The following is a 20,036-nucleotide window of genomic DNA, read 5'->3' as shown; positions in this document are numbered from 1 at the left end:
ACCCTGAGAGTGTGTGTTGTCGTGTGTGGGCCTGTACCCTGAGAGTGTGTGGGCCTGTACCCTGAGAGTGTGTGGGCCTGTACCCTGAGAGTGTGTGGGCCTGTACCCTGAGAGTGTGTGGGCCTGTACCCTGAGAGTGTGTGGGCCTGTACCCTGAGAGTGTGTGGGCCTGTACCCTGAGAGTGTGTGGGCCTGTACCCTGAGAGTGTGTGGGCCTGTACCCTGAGAGTGTGTGGGCCTGTACCCTGAGAGTGTGTGGGCCTGTACCCTGAGAGTGTGTGGGCCTGTACCCTGAGAGTGTGTGGGCCTGTACCCTGAGAGTGTGTGGGCCTGTACCCTGAGAGTGTGTGGGCCTGTACCCTGAGAGTGTGTGATGTGATTATGTAGCTAATTGTAATGCATCATTTCTGTCTCAACAGAGCATATCCAAGGTAACTTAGTCAGCTGACAATGTTCACAGTGTTCGTTAGCATAAAATGCTAACTCTGGTTAAGTGAAGTCCACTTGTTCATAATCGTCATAATAATCTCCTGACAACACACACATCATCATTCTCCTTGTAGGATGTGTCTAGTCTCCTGACAACACACACATCATCATTCTCCTTGTAGGATGTGTCTAGTCTCCTGACAACACACACATCATCATTCTCCTTGTAGGATGTGTCTAGTCTCCTGACAACACACACATCATCATTCTCCTTGTAGGATGTGTCTAGTCTCCTGACAACACACACATCATCATTCTCCTTGTAGGATGTGTCTAGTCTCCTGACAACACACCTCATCATTCTCCTTGTAGGATGTGTCTAATCTCCTGACAACACACACATCATCATTCTCCTTGTAGGATGTGTCTAATCTCCTGACAACACACACCTCATCATTCTCCTTGTAGGATGTGTCTAGTCTCCTGACAACACACACATCATCATTCTCCTTGTAGGATGTGTCTAGTCTCCTGACAACACACACATCATCATTCTCCTTGTAGGATGTGTCTAGTCTCCTGACAACACACACATCATCATTCTCCTTGTAGGATGTGTCTAGTCTCCTGACAACACACACATCATCATTCTCCTTGTAGGATGTGTCTAGTCTCCTGACAACACACACATCATCATTCTCCTTGTAGGATGTGTCTAATCTCCTGACAACACACACATCATCATTCTCCTTGTAGGATGTGTCTAATCTCCTGACAACACACACATCATCATTCTCCTTGTAGGATGTGTCTAATCTCCTGACAACACACACCATATTGCTGTTTTGACAAAGTCAGGGTGGATAGTGAGTGTGTGTGTCAAATCAAATGCAATTGTATTTGTCACATGCTTGGTAAACAACAGGTGTAGACTAACAATGATATCATTAAGCAATAAGGCCCGAGGGGGTGTGGTATATGGCCAATAGACCACAGCTAAGGGCTGTTCTTAGGCACATCTCAACGCGAGAGCCTGGACACAGCCTTTAGCCGTGGTATATTGGCCCTATACCACAAACCCCCCAGGTGCCTTATTGATATTATAAACTGGTTACCAACGTAATTAGAGCAGTAAAAATACATGTTTTATCATCTCTGTGGTAAACTGTCTGATATACCACAGCTGTCAGCCAACTTGGCTGTATACACAGAGTATCAGTACTGAGTCAATGATAACTTGGCTATATACACAGAGTATCAGTACTGAGTCAATGATAACTTGGCTATATACACAGAGTATCAGTACTGAGTCAATGATAACTTGGCTATATACACAGAGTATCAGTACTGAGTCAATGATAACTTGGCTATATACACAGAGTATCAGTACTGAGTCAATGATAACTTGCCTATATACACAGAGTATCAGTACTGAGTCAATGATAACTTGCCTATATATACAGAGTATCAGTACTGAGTCAATGATAACTTGCCTATATACACAGAGTACCAGTACTGAGTCAATGATAACTTGGCTATATACACAGAGTATCAGTACTGAGTCAATGATAACTTGCCTATATACACAGAGTATCAGTACTGAGTCAATGATAACTTGCCTATATACACAGAGTATCAGTACTGAGTCAATGATAACTTGCCTATATATACAGAGTATCAGTACTGAGTCAATGATAACTTGCCTATATACACAGAGTACCAGTACTGAGTCAATGATAACTTGGCTATATACACAGAGTATCAGTACTGAGTCAATGATAACTTGGCTATATACACAGAGTATCAGTACTGAGTCAATGATAACTTGCCTCAGTGTGTGTGTGTGTCCATCCATGTGTTAGCAGCAGGCTTCAGGCTGGCTCTAGAAGACTTCCTATGTGAGGTGTGTTATAACAGTGATGCTGAGCGGTCCCAGCTGGAGGGCTGTGTAACCCTGTCTCTACTGAACTGTCACAGAGACCCCCACTCTGGCATCGTCTCTCTCACCATCAACATCATCTTCACCCCTTACAAACCTCTCAGGTAAGGGAGATCACATAGACACACACACACACACACACAAACGTACGCATATTACACACACACACAAACACACGCATATCACACACACAAACACAATATCACACACACACACACACACACACACACACACACACACACACACACACAACACACACATATCACACACATACAAACACATGCATATCACACACACACACACACTGGCTCTCAGCTCTGCACCTTCTAGAAATCCAGGTAGCAAACTAACATCAGATAAAGTGCATGACTTAATTACTAATTACTAATAATTACTCTTCAGAGGCTGTATCTATTTGTGTTCCCCTCTCCCTCCCCTCCTCTACCCTCCTCTCTCTTCCCCTCTCCTCTCTTCTCCACTCCTCTCTTCTACCCCCTCCTCTCTTCTCCCCTCCTCTTCCCTCCCTCCTCTCTTCTCCCCTCTCCTCCTCTCTTCTCCCATCCCCTCCTCCCCTCCCCTCCTCTCTTCTCCCCTCCTCTCTTCTCCCCTCCTCTCTTCTCCCCTCCCCTCCCCTCCTCTTCCCTCCCCTCCTCTCTTCTCCTCTCCTCTCCTCTCTTCTCCCCTCCTCTCTTCTCCCCTCCTCTCCTCTCTTCTCCCCTCCCCTTCTCTTCCCTCTCCTCCTCTCTTCTCCCATCCCCTCCTCTCTTCTCCCCTCCTCTCTCCTCCCCCTCTCTTCTCTCTCTTCTCCCCTCCTCTCTTCTCCCCTCCCTCCTCCCCTCCTCTCTTCTCCCTCCTCTCCCTCCCCCTCTCTTCTCCTCTCTTCTCCTTCCTCTCTTCTCCCCTCCTCTCTCCTCCCCTCCTCTCTCCTCCCTCCTCTCTCCCCTCCCCTCCTCTCTTCTCCCCTCCTCTCTCCTCCCCTCTCTCTCCCTCTCTTCTCCCCCCCTCTCTTTCCCCCTCCTTTCTCCTCCCCTCCTCTCTTCTCCCCTCCTCTCCTCTCCTCTCTTCTCCCCTCTCCTCCTCTCTTCTCCCCTCCCCTCCTCTCTTCTCCCTCCTCTTCCCTCCCCCTCCTCTCTCTCCCCTCCTCTCCTCTCCTCTCTTCTCCCCTCTCCTCCTCTCTTCTCCCCTCCCCTCCTCTCTTCTCCCCCCCCCTCCTCTCTTCTCCCATCCCCTCCTCCCCTCCTCTCCTCCTCTCCCTAGGTGTTCAGCTGTCCTGGCGGTTCAGTGTTTGACAGGTGGGCTCTGGAAGTTTCCCATCAGCCTCATCTCCACCGAGCCGCAGGTTGATGATGTCATCACCATTAACGCTGCAGGGCTACACAAGACCTCTGCTGTGGGCTTCAGACTGACCAGCCAGACCAGGTCAAGCTGTGTGTGTGTGTGTGTGTGTGTGTGTGTGTGTGTGTGTGTGTGTGTGTGTGTGTGGGGGGGTGTCTATGTGTGTGTGTTTCTCTGACACTTACCCTATCTATGTGTGTGTTCCTGCATGTCTATGTGGCAGGTACCCAGAGCCATTCACAGCAGGGTTCCTGCCAGGTGGGGCAGTGAGTTCCAGGTGTGTCCCTCCTCAGGTGAGCTCCTCCCAGTGGGGTCAGCCGGTACCCTCCTCACCGTCTCCTTCACCCTCCATGTACAGCAAGAGACACCACGCTACGCTGCTGGTCCAGGTATGTCTGGCTAGTAACACACTACTACACGCGTAGCTAAAAAAGGTGCTATCTAGAAGATAAAAGGGCTCTTCGACTGTTCCCATAGGAGAACCTCTGGAAGAACCCTTTTGGGTTCCATGTAGAAATAAGATTCTTTCTACATAGGGTTCTTTCTATATAGAATCCAAAAGAGTTCTACCTGGAATCAAAAAATGGTTCTACCTGGAACCAAAAAGGGTTCTACCTGGAACCAAAAAGGGTTCTCCTATGGGGAAAGCCAAAGAACCCTTTGGAACCCTTTTTTTTGTAGTGTAAGGATCAGGGCAACAGATATAGACACACACCTCACTGGCTGACAGATGCTCCCCTCCCCCAGACAGCAGACACACACACCTCACTGGCTGACAGCTGCTTGTCCCTCCCCAGACAGCAGACACACACACCTCACTGGCTGACAGCTGCTTGTCCCTCCCCAGACAGCAGACACACACACCTCACTGGCTGATAGCTGCTTGTCCCTCCCCCAGACAGCAGACACACACCTCACTGGCTGACAGCTGCTTGTCCCTCCCCCAGACAGCAGACACACACACCTCACTGATTGACAGATGCTTGTCCCTCCCCAGACAGCAGACACACAACTCACTGATTGACAGATGCTTGTCCCTCCCCAGACAGCAGACATGCAGTGGACGTACGAGGTGAAAGGAACCACGCCTGCTTACACCCCACCCCACTCTGCCTCCTCCAATGGGAACACCTCTTCCAGGGAACTCCCTCCCACTGATGTCCGCCAGAGGAACTTTGTGTCCCGGAACCTTCATCTCCCAGCCATGGCGAACTCCTCCCCATCAAACACAGAGCCTCCGCCTCACAGATCAGATAGAGAGATTCTCACACTACACCCCCACCCCATTCCTGTGTCATTGAAATGATCATACAGGAGGTTTGAATAATTAAAGTGCCTGTTCTTCACCTCGTTGTCATAATTAGATTTCTGTTGACCTCTGACCATATGGACATTCTTTTATGCACTTGGCATGACTTTGGAGACGTTCTCAGTCTGTTCTCAATTGAGATGTGTGTTCATATGCATGTGGGGGTGAACTCCCTCTTGTCATCCAGGCCAGTGAACCAGGGGTCTTTCTCTCACCCTGAATTCCAAGACGGATGATCTCCCTCTAATTACTTAGCCTGTCATTTAGTCTTAACTGGACGAAACAGACTCTGGTTTAGAGACAGAGAGAGAGAGAGACATTATCTCATTTATTTAGGCAGCATTAATATTCACTTGTATTGATCATATCAGAGCGTAGGTTTGGATTAGGGAACAGATTGATCCTGGATCGAGATTAGAAGGTTTGGATTAGGGAACAGATTGATCCTGGATCGAGATTAGAAGGAAAACAGCTAAGTCCTTCTCTGAATAATAGACTTCAGCAGGACACAATATGAAGTCACATTGACATCCCTTATGGGTTCACACAAAACACTGTTTATGATTGCTGAGTGTAGGCTACTATATTTGTCTGTTGTAAAGCCAAAGTGATGAACATCTGGAGATTCTGGACCTGAGACTGTCTCTGTCCATTATCACATGGTACTGAACTCTACTTGAGACTGTCTCTGTCCATTATCACGTGGTACTGAACTCTACCTGAGACTGGTATTATCTGGTAACTCTACCTGAGACTGTCTCTGTCCATTATCACGTGGTACTGAGACTGTCTCTGTCCACTCTGAACTCTGAGACTGTCTCTGTCCATTATCACCTGAGACTGTCTCTGTCCATTATCACGTGGTACTGAACTCTATCTGAGACTGTCTCTGTCCATTATCACGTGGTACTGAACTCTACCTGAGACTGTCTGAGACTGTCTCTGTCCATTATCACGTGGTACTGAAACTCTACCTGAGACTGTCTCTGTCCATTATCACGACTGAACTCTATCTGAGACTGTCTCTGTCCATTACTCACCTGAGACTGGTCCATTATCACGTGGTACTGAACTCTACCTGAGACTGTCTCTGTCCATTATCACGTGGTACTGAACTCTACCTGAGACATGTCTCTGTCCATTATCACGTGGTACTGAACTCTACCTGAGACTGTCTCTGTCCATTATCACGTGGTACTGAACTCTACCTGAGACTGTCTCTGTCCATTATCACGTGGTACTGAACATGTGGTATTGAACTGAACCTACCTGAGACTGTCTCTGTCCATTATCATGTGGTACTGAACTCTACCTGAGACTGTCTCTGTCCATTATCACGTGGTACTGAACTCTACCTGAGACTGTCTCTGTCCATTATCATGTGGTATTGAACTCTGAGACACCTGATTGACTGTCTCTGTCCATTATCATGTGGTATTGAACTCCACCTGAGACTGTCTCTGTCCATTATCATGGGTATTGAACTCCACCTGAGCAGAGAACTCCACCTGGGCCTGCTGTTGAGATCACAAGAGCAAAGTGTCTCTGTCCACCGTGGATGGTACCAGTGTATGGCTCTAGCTGACAGCTAGACAGGCAAAGTGGATGGTACCAGTTACAGACCTAGTTCAGCCTGCACTAAAACCAGCAGGCTGAACAAGGTTAGAGGGAACTCAGAGCGCAGAGTTCCGAGTGTGTATATCACCTGTGAGAGCGATTAGCCAATCACGGCCGGGCACACGCTCCCAACGAAGCAACTGTCTCGCTCTTTGATGTGAAATCTAATTAATGCTGCAAAGCCCCTCTCCTCGCAGTGAGTATCCCCTGCCGTAAATGACAGGGGAGAGAGCAGGAGAGAGACAGGGAGAGAGAAACAAGCAGCTCAACTTTAGAGATTTCATCCTTCTCAGTTGAGCTCTCTTCTGTCTCTCTGTCTCCATGCACTGATGACTTCTGAAACCTCTTTTCTCTTTATCATCATGGGTCCTGCCTCACTGAGAGATATCCCTGGCTGTGTTTCATAAGTGTGTGTGTGTGTGTGTGTGTGTGTGTGTGTGTGTGTGTGCTGACTTGTTTTCATATCCTGTTTTCAGACCAGAATGTCCTGACAAGACAGGAAACAAATGTAAATTCTGAAAAGTCAGGACATTTTGCGTGTAATTTCAGGTTTAAGGGTTAGGTTTGGGGTTAAGGTTAGGGTTAGGAGTTAGGTTTAGGGTTAAGGATAGGAGTTAAGTTTAGGTTAAGGTTAGGGTAGGGTTAGGAGTTAGGTTTGGGGTTAAGGTTAAGGGTAGGGTAGGGTTAGGAGTTAGGTTTGGGTTAAGGTTAGGGTAGGGGTAGGAGTTAGGTTTAGGGTTTGGAGTTAAGGTTAGGGGTAGGGTTAGGAGTTAGGTTTAGGGTTAAGGTTAGGAGTTATGTTTAGGGTTTGGGGTTAGGGGTAGGAGTTAGGTTTAGGGTTTGGAGTTAAGGTTAGGGGTAGGGTTAGGAGTTAGGTTTAGGGTTAAGGTTAGGAGTTATGTTTAGGGTTTGGTGTTAGGGGTAGGAGTTAGATTTAGGGTTTGGTTTAGGGTTAAAGTGGAACTGACAGCGTTCCAACTACTTTGCATCTATGAAACAGACCATCATAATATCAGTCAAAAATATAAAATTCCCAGTTTATGCTACAAACCAACTTAATGTGAGGTTTTAAAAATAGATTCTATTTGACTCAGCATTCCATGATGTACACTAAGACATTGTTGGCAGAATAGATGGATGCAGTTCTATGCATGATTCATATAATTCACCAGTACATGTGTTGATAGTCCAGAAGATATGACCATCAGGTTGTAACACAGCTGGCCTGGTATGTTGTTTGCTGCCTCCATTCAGGATGCACTGTTTCAGTTTCAACGACTCAATATTTTAGACAATAACGAACGAATGTAACTAAAGGTGGGAATACAATCAATACAATCAAACTAGCAAGGGCAATGATCACAAGTCAGTCATAACCTGGCTAAAAGGGTAGCGTATCTATTTATGTAGCAAGCTAAAAACACAGAGCCTAACTTTAGCTAGCTGCTAGTTCGGCGGTCGACGTCCGGTTTTCTAGCCATCGCCAATCCACCTTTCATTTTTCCATTTGTCTTGTCTTGTTTTCCTACACACCTGGTTTCAATTCCTCAGTATTAGACGTGTATATAACCCTCTATTCCCACCCCATGTCTGTGTGTGGAATTGTTTATTGTTTCGTGTATGTGCACGCTAGCTAGACTGGTCTGCGCTGGGTTTTGTCAACCCATATTGTGTTTAGGGTTCTTAGTGCCGTGGGTTATTGTGTTTAGGTTCTTAGTGCTGTGGGTTATGTCAACCCATATTGTGTTTAGGGTTCTTAGTGCTGTGGGTTATGTCAACCCATATTGTGTTTAGGGTTCTTAGTGCTGTGGGTTTTGTCAACCCATATTGTTTTAGGGTTCTTAGTGCCGTGGGTTAAACCCAAAGGGTTCTTAGTGCTGTGGGTTTTGTTCCTCCCTTTGTCTCCCCAACTTCTGCTCTCCTGCGTCTGACTCCTTACAGCCAGTTACACCTGACAATGGTCAGATGAGACCAAAGTAGAGCTTTTTGGAAACCAACACCAGAGGTGGGTTTGGTGTAGACAGAAAGATATCCATACAGAAAGTACCTCATCCCCACTGTGAAGTCTGGTGATGGATCTTTGATGTTGTGGGGCTGTTTTTCTTCCAAAGGCCCTGGACCACTTGTGGGGATACATGGTATCATGGACTCCATCAAGTGCCAGCAGATAATACATCTAAACCGGACTGCCTCTGTTAGGAAGCTTATGAACTGGGCCGTGGTTGGATCTTCCAGCAGGACAATGATCCAAAGCACACCTCAAAATCAACACAGAAATGTTTCACTGACCACAGAATCAAGGTGTTGCCATGGCCATCCCAGTCCCCTGACCTAAACCCCATTTAAAACCCACGTGATGAGCTGAAGAGGAGAGTCCACAAGCGTAGACCTCGGAATCTGAAGGATCTGGACAGATTCTGTATGGAGGAATGGTCTCAGATCCCTTACCATGTGTTCTCCAACCTCATTATGCATTATTATTCTACCTTTATTTCTACAAGGAACACAGACTGAGACCAAGGTCTCTGTTACAGCTGGGCCCTGCGTATACATGTTTACACATACAGTTTAGGTACAATGATTAAGAAACTACACAAGACAAACAAAACCATCACAGATAACACAAACAAATACAGCAGCAGATTGTTACACTTACACATCGGTTATTCCCCTAACAGGTTATTCCCCTAACAGGTTATTCCCCTAACAGGTTATTCCCCTAACAGGTTGTTCACCTAACAGGTTATTCCCCAGGTTATTCCCCTAACAGGTTGTTCACCTAACAGGTTATTCCCCTAACAGGTTATTCCCCAACAGGTTATTCACCTAACAGGTTATTCCCCTAACAGGTTGTTCCCTAACAGGTTGTTCCCCTAACAGGTTATTCCCCTAACAGGTTATTCCCTAATAGGTTGTTCCCCTAACAGGTTATTCCCCTAACAGGTTGTTCCCCCCTAACAGGTTATTCCCTAACAGGTTGTTCCCCTAACAGGTTATTCCCCTAACAGGTTGTTCCCCTAACAGGTTATTCCCCTAACAGGTTGTTCCCCTAACAGGTTATTCCCCTAACAGGTTATTCCGCTAACAGCACAATAACTTGCATTACCCAAAACAGTTACAAGCAATACAAAAATACAAATCCTCCAATAAATATTTAAAATGAGCAACAGAGGGACAAGAGTCTCAAGTCTAAGTTTAGTCTGCAGGCTATTCCATAGGCAAGGAGCGTAACAGGAAAAGGCAGCCATATCCAACTCTGTGGAAACCGCATGGGCCTCAAGTGTAATCCATGCTTGAGACCTGGTGTTAGGAATTCTAATTATAATATTGATGAGTGATGATAAATAAGAAGGTCGTTTATTCAGAGGTGCTTTATAGACAAACACGAGAGCATGTTGTTCTCGTCTCACGGACAGCGAAGTCCAAGCCGCATTTTGACATAAAACACAGTGGTGAGTTCTGTAGCTAGCACCTGCAATGATAAGTACTGTAGCATCCAGCGATTTAAGTGTTGATGCCGTAGCATGCATGTAGATAATATCCCCATGGTCTATAACAGACATAAAAGTAGCTTGCGCAATTGTTCTACTATTTGTAGAGGACAAACATGTCCTGTTTCTATAGAGGAAGCCTAGCTTGATGTTTAGCCGTTTACAAAGTTCGTCAAAGTTCATCAATATGCATTTTAAAAGACAGTTCATCATCCAATCATGTCCCTAAGTATTTATATGCAGAGACCTGATTCATTCGTGGATCATCTAAGCTTGTGAGTTCAAGTGTATTTTCAACCAACCTTTTGAACCTATTAAAAATCATTAAAATGTGTTTTCTTTGCATTTAAAACTAGTTTCAGCTGTATAAAAGACCCTTGTAAATCTTAAAATCTGTCTCCAATAGTGATAATGCTTGGTCAGCTGTTGAAGCGATAAGAGTACATGACAGTGTCATCAGCATATAAATGAATTTAACACTTATCTCATCACCGATATTGTTTATGTAGAGAGTGAACAGTAATGGACCAAGTATAGAACCTTGTGGGACCCCTTTAACCAACTCCAATGGCTCCGACTGGATGCCGTCGACTCTAACAGCCTGACTTCCATCCTTTAGATAGTCATGAAACCAACGACAGGCATCCAATCCCAGTCCTATTGACGATAGCTTACCCAAAAGTATCGCATGGTTTACAGTGTCAAAATTATAGGAGAAGACTCAGAGCTGTTATCTTGGTAAAGGGAGGTTACACAAAGTATTGAATGATGGGGTGCCAATAATTGTGGCACTCAGTGACTTTCAACGTGGCACTGTCATAGGAGGCCACCTTTACAACAAGTCAGGCCCTTTCCTGTTTCAGAATGACAATACCACCATGCACAAAGCGAGGTCCATACAGAAATGGTTTGTCAAGATCAGGATGGAAGAACTTGACTGGCCTGCACAGAGCCCTGACCTCAACCCCATTGAACAGCTTTCGGATGAATTGGATCACTGACTGCGAGCCAGGCCTAATCGGCCAATATCTGTGCCCAACCTCACTAATGCGCTTGTGGCTGAATGGAGGCATCAGCAGCCCAGCAGCAATGTTCCAACATCTCGTGGAAAGCCTTCCCAGAAGAGTGGCCATGCCCATGATTTTGCAAGGAGATGTTCAACGAGCAGTTGTCACCATACTTTTGGTCATGTAGTGTGCCTTTCTTGTCCTTCTAAACTGTCAAAGATAAACCCAAACTGATCCAAATGGTTGCATAATCAGGTCTAGGCTGTAGGCAAGTTATCTCCTCATGAAACAAAACAGGACGTTTGAGCAGTTATTTAAATTAGTCTACATCACTGCAGTTTACAGCCGATGAACAATAATTATGCACTCACTCGATAACAATAATAACTTCCTCGTTGCATTGTGTTGCTGTAGCCCAGGTATAATAATTGTCTGTAGGCCTACGCTTAATCAATAGTGGAGCTTTGCGTGCCCGGGGACCACAGAGCGCAGCCTGGAGGAACGACCTACAGATCTGCCATTTCACAATCTGGGCACTTTCTTTTCTTGCACTTTGCCAGGTAAATATTTAGCCCATATACCTAATATTTAGCCTATATACCTAATATTTAGCCTATATACCTAATATTTAGCCCATATACCTAACATTTAGCCTATATACCTAATATTTAGCCTATATACCTAATATTTAGCCCATATACCTAATATTTAGCCCATATACCTAATATTTAGCCTATATACCTAATTTTTAGCCTATATACCTAATATTTAGCCCATATACCTAATATTTAGCCTATATACCTAATATTTAGCCTATATACCTCATATTTAGCCCATATACCTAATATTTAGCCTATATACCTAATATTTAGCCTATATACCTAATATTTAGCCTATATACCTAATATTTAGCCTATATACCTAATATTTAGCCCATATACCTAATATTTAGCCTATATACCTAATATTTAGCCCATATATCTAATATTTAGCCTATATACCTAATATTTAGCCTATATACCTAAAATTTAGCCTATATACCTAATATTTAGCCTATATACCTAATATTTAGCCTATATACCTAATATTTAGCCCATATACCTAATATTTAGCCCATATACCTAATATTTAGCCCATATACCTAATATTTAGCCTATATACCTAATATTTAGCCTATATACCTAATATTTAGCCTATATACCTAATATTTAGCTAATGAATGTCCTAATATCTGGCTAATATTCAGCTTCTTACTTCCACTACACATCACTAATCTCTCTCTTCCAGCTGTTCCCGTTCGCAACAGGCTATATGCAACGCAAGACTACCGCTACGCAACAGGCTATATGCAACGCAAGACTACCGCTACGCAATAGGCTATATGCAACGCAAGACTACCGCTACGCAACAGGCTATATGCAACGCAAGACTACCGTTACGCAATAGGCCATTCCTCTTCTCGTGAAATCCCAGGAAAGCTATAGGACATTTATTTTACTACTTTTTAAATTCTAAGACTAATAGCCTATTTGGGGAAAGAAGCAGGCTTGCTTTTACTAATTGCTGAATGTAAAACAGGCCTACAGCAAATGCATTTCGGTGAAAGTTGAGGAGAGAAAGTGCATTGGTGTGATTGATGACTTTTGGCCGATTATGAAAACATTGTTGCGTTGCAAATAATTGCACTGGACATGTAGAGATGAACACAGTGGAAAATTAGACCCAAAGGAATTGATAACCATTAGAAAAATGGAAATCATTCACAAACCACTTGAGCAACGAGGCAATGATATTCTGACAAATATGCGCATGCTAAATGGCGTTTGTTGTTTAGTTGCGACATTTAAATGCAAGTTACTATATTATTTCTCATTAGGCCTACATGTAAATTGAAGTATTATTTGCAGTTGTGACTATGACAATGAACACACCGTGAAAGCACCAAATGGTCTGAACCTGTATCTGTGTACTAGAGACCTCATGAATGGTCTGAACCTGTATCTGTGTACTAGAGACCTCATGAATGGTCTGAACCTGTATCTGTGTACTAGAGACCTCATGAATGGTCTGAACCTGTATCTGTGTACTAGAGACCTCATGAATGGTCTGAACCTGTATCTGTGTACTAGAGACCTCATGAATGGTCTGAACCTGTATCTGTGTACTAGAGACCTCATGAATGGTCTGAACCAGTATCTGTGTACTAGAGACCTTATGAATTGTCTGAACCAGTATCTGTGTACTAGAGACCTCATGAATGGTCTGAACCAGTATCTGTGTACTAGAGACCTCATGAATGGTCTGAACCTGTATCTGTGTACTAGAGACCTCATGAATGGTCTGAACCAGTATCTGTGTACTAGAGACCTCATGAATGGTCTGAACCAGTATCAGTATCTGTGTACTAGAGACCTCATGAATTGTCTGAACCAGTATCTGTGTACTAGAGACCTCATGAAAGGTCTGAACCTGTATCTGTGTACTAGAGACCTCATGAATGGTCTGAACCAGTGTTTGTCAGTGGCGCTGCAGTACTAGAGACCTCATGAATGGTCTGAACCTTTATCTGTGTACTAGAGACCTCATGAATGGTCTGAACCAGTATCTGTGTACTAGAGACCTTATGAATTGTCTGAACCAGTATCTGTGTACTAGAGACCTTATGAATTGTCTGAACCAGTATCTGTGTACTAGAGACCTTTTGAATTGTCTGAACCAGTATCTGTGTACTAGAGACCTCATGAATGGTCTGAACCTGTATCTGTGCGTTAGAGACCTCATGAATGGTTTTACGTTACCACCTTATAAATAGGCAGTGTGCAGTAGGATGCGTTGATCAGTTGATTGACAGGTGCAGGACTGTAGAACGACAAACGATCAAATGTCCTCTAGTGTCTACGCTCACCAACGTTTTATAGTTATGTAGCCTAGTTAATCATAGTTATCGTTATAGTTATTGGTCTGGTGGATGGCCCTTAACTCTTACACAACACAATGAACGTAATTATCACAACAGTACTACTAGGAGAGATCTAGCTAACGTTAGAGAACTTGAATGAAATATACGTACTCTTGTTTACTTGGCTTTAAGACTCCATAAATGGACTCCTTTAAATCATTTACTCTAGCAAGTTTGTCAGTGGCACTGCAGTAGGTAAGTATGAGGTGGATTCTATCTGTTTGTCAGTGGTGCTGCAGTAGGTAAGTATGAGGTGGATTCTATCTGTTTGCCAGTGGCACTGCAGTAGGTAAGTATGAGGTGGATTCTATCTGTTTGTCAGTGGTGCTGCAGTAGGTAAGTATGAGGTGGCTCTGTCTGGTTCTCTGCTTGTTTATCCAGATGCATTGTGGTCTCCAGGGCTCCGTCTGGTTCTCTGCTTGTTTATCCAGATGCATTGTGGTCTACAGGGCTCCGTCTGGTTGTCTGCTTGTTTATCCAGATGCATTGTGGTCTCCAGGGCTCCGTCTGGTTCTCTGCTTGTTTATCCAGATGCATTGTGGTCTCCAGGGCTCCGTCTGGTTCTCTGCTTGTTTATCCAGATGCATTGTGGTCTCCAGGGCTCCGTCTGGTTGTCTGCTTGTTTATCCAGATGCATTGTGGTCTCCAGGGCTCCGTCTGGTTCTCTGCTTGTTTATCCAGATGCATTGTGGTCTCCAGGGCTCCGTCTGGTTCTCTGCTTGTTTATCCAGATGCATTGTGGTCTCCAGGGCTCTGTCTCTATTGATTTATCCTCAAGCCATTAGTTGACTCACTGATGATTCCTTCCCTTAATCCACAGCTATTGCTCTCTGTGTGTGTGTGTGTGTGTGTGTGTGTGTGTGTATGTATGTGTGTGTGTGTGTGTGTGTGTGTGTGTCTGTGTGTCTGTGTGTGTGTCTCTATAATGACAATAAGTAAGCTGCAAACCCATTTTGCACCTTTCCTCGGCAGCGGCAGGTCTCGGCAGACAGTCTATTGAAGCAGAAACAGGGCCAGGTATAGTGAGACTGAGACGGCAGGCAGGCAGGCAGGCAGGCAGCAGGATATGAGATATGCTAATGCAGGATCCTAATAACTCCCATTATGAGACTGTTCACAGCAGGTGCTGCTGCCTGGCTGTCATGGGAACCAGGGGAAGAGAGTGAAGAAACTACTGAGAGAAACTTCAAACTCCCAACTCTGGAACAATAGGCAGTTAAAAGTAGACTGGAGACTCACAGTATTCTTAGTGGACCCAGTGTGACAGGACCCAGTGTGACAGGCCTACTTATGTAAATCTGAGGCCCTATTACCATTCTCATGTTAGTAACAAGTTCTATGCAATAGATAGATTTTTGCATATACTGTATATTGGTACATGCAGTGTCTGTCTGTCTGTCTGTCTGTCTGTCTGTCTGTCTGTCTGTCTGTCTGTCTGTCTGTCTGTCTGTCTGTCTGTCTGTCTGTCTGTCTGTCTGTCTGTCTGTCTGTGGGCTGCCTGCCTTCTGTCTGTCTGCCTGCCTGCCTGACTGTCTGTCTGCCTGACTGTCTGTGGGCTGCCTGCCTTCTGTCTGTCTGTCTGTCTGTCTGTCTGTCTGTCTGTCTGTCTGTCTGTCTGTCTGTCTGTCTGTCTGTCTGCCTGCCTGTCTGTGGGCTGCCTGCCTTCTGTCTGTCTGTCTGTCTGTCTGTCTGTCTGTCTGTCTGTCTGTCTGTCTGTCTATCTGTCTGTCTGTCTGTCTGTCTGTATGTCTGTCTGCCTGACTGTCTGTGGGCTGCCTGCCTTCTGTCTGTCTGCCTGCCTGCCTGACTGTCTGTCTGCCTGACTGTCTGTGGGCTGCCTGCCTTCTGTCTGTCTGTCTGTCTGTCTGTCTGTCTGTCTGTCTGTCTGTCTGTCTGTCTGTCTGTCTGCCTGCCTTTCTGTCAGCTGCCTGTCTGTCTGTTGGCTGCCTGCCTGCCAACCTGTTTCTCTGCCTGTTTGTGTGTCTAATTGGAAGTGAGTGCATGTTTATTGCAGTGTCTGGGAGTCTTAATGCTGAAGCAGTGACTTTCCTCCCCTGGCTAAAAACAATGGAGTCAGCAGTCTTCAGTCTCTGGCCTGTCAATGGAGTGATTGCAATCACACTGTCACTATCACTGATGCAGAGACACTCACATATATTTCCCTTGCCAGCTTTCACTTTCTAATGTAAGACCAGCGATTTATGGAGAGAGAGACTCAAAAAGACCCTGAAGACCCGGTGTGTCTTGGAGAGAATTTTCAGGCAGCGATGTCATTACGTCACTACTGGAACGGAAGAGCCGGTGCGCTGCACTGGCATCATCATCATCAGCTACAGCGCAGCGGCAGAGCGGTAGCCCAGACTCTCTCATCTCCAGTGACTCCTTTAGATTCTACATGTAAACACGGATCATTGGGGAATTCTAGAAGCCACAACGCGACATCAGACAGCAGCATAACGCCCTGGCGAGTCTCCCAGTCAGCGGAAACCTGCAATAATGTCTTCGTCTGTTAGCGAGACAGAGGAGGTGCGCGTCTCGGCGCTGACGCCTTTGAAGTTGGTGGGACTGGTGTGCGTGTTTCTGGCGCTGTGCTTAGACGTTGGAGCCGTGATGAGCCCGGCATGGGTGACCGCTGACGACCAGTACTGCTTCTCACTGTGGGAGGCGTGCTGGAAAGCAGCGTCGTCTGAGATCTGGCAGTGCAACAGCACGCTGGAGGCAGGTGGGTGAGACCCAGTGGCGCGGCCGTCATCTGTAGCCTAACCAACTAATTATAGCGCAGGATTCACCTTGCATTGTTTGTGGTTATTGGTTTCCATCCATACATAGTCTAACCTATGATAATATTGATGCTCTAAAGAGGGAATTGAGAGGTTGGTGTATAGTCTGCATAGATGCAGTAAGTTGTGCCTTTACGGAGATTCAGTTAATTCCTGTCGCCATGACAAAGCATCTCTTGTGGGAGTCTCTCTCTCTGACTGCCCGGTGCTCCTTTCTTCTCCGTCCCTCATTTGTTTGACGCTGATTTCCACAACCACCTCTCCGCTCCCTGGCCGGCCCACACAGAACGCCTGCTTCTCTTTACGTCGAAGACAGTCTATGTTTGTGCTTTTGTTTATTAAGCAGACGGGCTAATTTTAGGATTTGATTTGGATCAGCTACTCTTCCTGGGCTCCAAACAGACCAGAGCAGCTCGAGGACAGAATGACATCCGTTTAAAATCCATGTAGAAATACACAAGGACCTGTGCTGTAAACCACTCAGGACAACCACATGGTTTTACATAGACCAATTATTTAGGTCAGGTAGGGGAGGGGCGTTGTGTTGTGATGTTTTTGATGGAGGGGGGTTCCATGTAACCATGGCTCTATACAATACTGTCTGGTGGGGCAGGCATGTCAGTCAGAACTATATGTTATTTGATGATACAGACTATTTTGTATTTTCATCACAGTAATATTTCTCATAAAAATAAGAAGTGACACAGTCAGTCTTTCATCTACTTTAAGCCAAGTGAGACTGGAATGCATCTTGTTGATATTAGCCCTCTGTTTACTGTGAAGGGCAAGAGGTGCTGCTCTGTTCTGGGCCAGCTGCATCTCTCCTGTCCTTCTTTACATCTCTCCTGTCATTCTTTACATCTCTCCTATGTCCTTCTTTACATCTCTCCTATGTCCTTCTTTACAGCTCTCCTGTCCTTCTTTACATCTCTCCTGTCCTTCTTTACATCTCTCCTATGTCCTTCTTTACAGCTCTCCTATGTCCTTCTTTACAGCTCTCCTATGTCCTTCTTTATAGCTGTCATATGTCCTTCTTTACATCTCTCCTGTCCTTCTTTACAGCTCTTCTGTCCTTCTTTACATCTCTCCTATGTCCTTCTGTGTTTCTGTCCTTCTTTACATCTCTCCTATGTCCTTCTTTACATCTCTCCTGTGTCCTTCTTTGCATCTCTCCTGTCCTTCTTTACATCTCTCCTATGTCCTTCTTTGCATCTCTCCTATGTCCTTCTTTACATCTCTCCTGTGTCCTTCTTTGCATCTCTCCTGTCCTTCTTTACAGCTCTCCTGTCCTTCTTTGCATCTCTCCTGTCCTTCTTTACATCTCTCCTATGTCCTTCTTTGCATCTCTCCTGTCCTTCTTTACATCTCTCCTATGTCCTTCTTTGCATCTCTCCTATGTCCTTCTTTACAGCTCTCCTGTCCTTCTTTACATCTCTCCTGTCCTTCTTTATAGCTCTCCTGTCCTTCTTTATAGCTCTCCTGTCCTTCTTTACATCTCTCCTGTACTTCTTTACAGCTCTCCTATGTCCTTTTTTACATCTCTCCTATGTCCTTCTTTACAGCTCTCCTATGTCCTTTTTACATCTCTCCTATGTCCTTCTTTACAGCTCTCCTATGTCCTTTTTGCATCTCTCCTATGTCCTTCTTTACAGCTCTCCTGTCCTTCTTTACAGCTCTCCTGTCCTTCTTACAGTCCTTCTTTACAGCTCTCCTATGTCCTTCTGTGTTTCTGTCCTTCTTTACATCTCTCCTGTGTCCTTCTTTACAGCTCTCCTATGTCCTTCTTTACATCTCTCCTATGTCCTTCTTTACATCTCTCCTGTCCTTCTTTACAGCTCTTCTGTCCTTCTTTACATCTCTCCTATGTCCTTCTGTGTTTCTGTCCTTCTTTACATCTCTCCTATGTCCTTCTTTACATCTTTCCTATGTCCTTCTTTACATCTCTCCTATGTCCTTCTTTGCATCTCTCCTGTCCTTCTTTACATCTCTCCTATGTCCTTCTTTGCAGCTCTCCTATGTCCTTCTTTACATCTCTCCTATGTCCTTCTTTACAGCTCTCCAATGTCCTTCTTTACATCTCTCCTATGTCCTTCTTTACATCTCTCCTATGTCCTTCTTTACATCTTTCCTATGTCCTTCTTTACATCTCTCCTATGTCCTTTACATTTCTCCTATGTCCTTCCTTGCATCTCTCCTGTCCTTCTTTACATCTCTCCTATGTTCTTCTTTGCATCTCTCCTATGTCCTTCTTTGCATCTCTCCTGTCCTTCTTTACATCTCTCATATGTCCTTCTTTACATCTCTCCTATGTTCTTCTTTGCATCTCTCCTATGTCCTTCTTTGCATCTCTCCTATGTCCTTCTTTACATCTCTCCTGTCCTTCTTTACATCTCTCATATGTCCTTCTTTACATCTCTCCTATGTCCTTCTTTGCATCTCTCCTGTCCTTCTTTACATCTCTCATATGTCCTTCTTTGCATCTCTCCTATGTCATTCTTTACATCTCTCCTATGTCCTTCTTTTACAGCTCTCCTATGTCCTTCTTTACAGCTCTCCTGTCCTTCTTTACATCTCTCCTGTCCTTCTTTACATCTCTCCTGTCCTTCTTTACAGCTCTCCTATGTCCTTTTTTACATCTCTCCCATGTCCTTCTTTACAGCTCTCCTGTCCTTCTTTACATCTCTCCTGTGTTCTTCTTTACAGCTCTCCTATGTCCTTTTTTTTACATCTTTACAGCTCTATGTCCTTCTTTACAGCTCTCCTATGTCCTTTTTACATCTCTCCTATGTCCTTCTTTACATCTCTCCTGTCCTTCTTTACATCTCTCCTGTGTCCTTCTTTACATCTCTCCTATGTCCTTCTTTACAACTCTTCTGTCCTTCTTTACAGCTCTCCTATGTCCTTCTTTACAGCTCTCCTATGTCCTTCTTTACAGCTCTCCTATGTCCTTCTTTACAGCTCTCCTATGTCCTTCTTTACATCTCTCCTATGTCCTTCTTTACATCTCTCCTGTGTCCTTCTTTACATCTCTCCTGTCCTTCTTTACATCTCTCCTATGTCCTTCTTTACAGCTCTCCTATGTCCTTCTTTACAGCTCTCCTATGTTCTTCTTTACATCTCTCCTATGTCCTTCTTTACAGCTCTCCTATGTCCTTCTTTACATCTCTCCT

At 44.9% G+C, this 20,036-nt stretch overlaps 1 long non-coding RNA gene and 1 pseudogene across 1 annotated transcript; both read left to right on the top strand.

The window, feature by feature from the left end:
* The first annotated feature begins 2,245 nt into the window (after positions 1-2,245).
* On the top strand, positions 2,246-3,966 carry LOC121845849. Its single transcript, XR_006082815.1, has 3 exons — positions 2,246-2,472; positions 3,626-3,787; positions 3,927-3,966. It is a non-coding gene; the product is annotated as an uncharacterized LOC121845849 (long non-coding RNA).
* Positions 3,967-16,505: 12,539 nt separating this feature from the next.
* Positions 16,506-20,036, top strand: part of LOC121845853 — a 16,580-nt pseudogene continuing 13,049 nt past the window's right edge.

The sequence above is a fragment of the Oncorhynchus tshawytscha genome, unplaced genomic scaffold (assembly GCF_018296145.1).
Source record: "Oncorhynchus tshawytscha isolate Ot180627B unplaced genomic scaffold, Otsh_v2.0 Un_contig_4972_pilon_pilon, whole genome shotgun sequence".
Lineage (NCBI taxonomy): Eukaryota > Metazoa > Chordata > Actinopteri > Salmoniformes > Salmonidae > Oncorhynchus > Oncorhynchus tshawytscha.
This window is presented reverse-complemented; position numbering and strand designations above follow the sequence as displayed.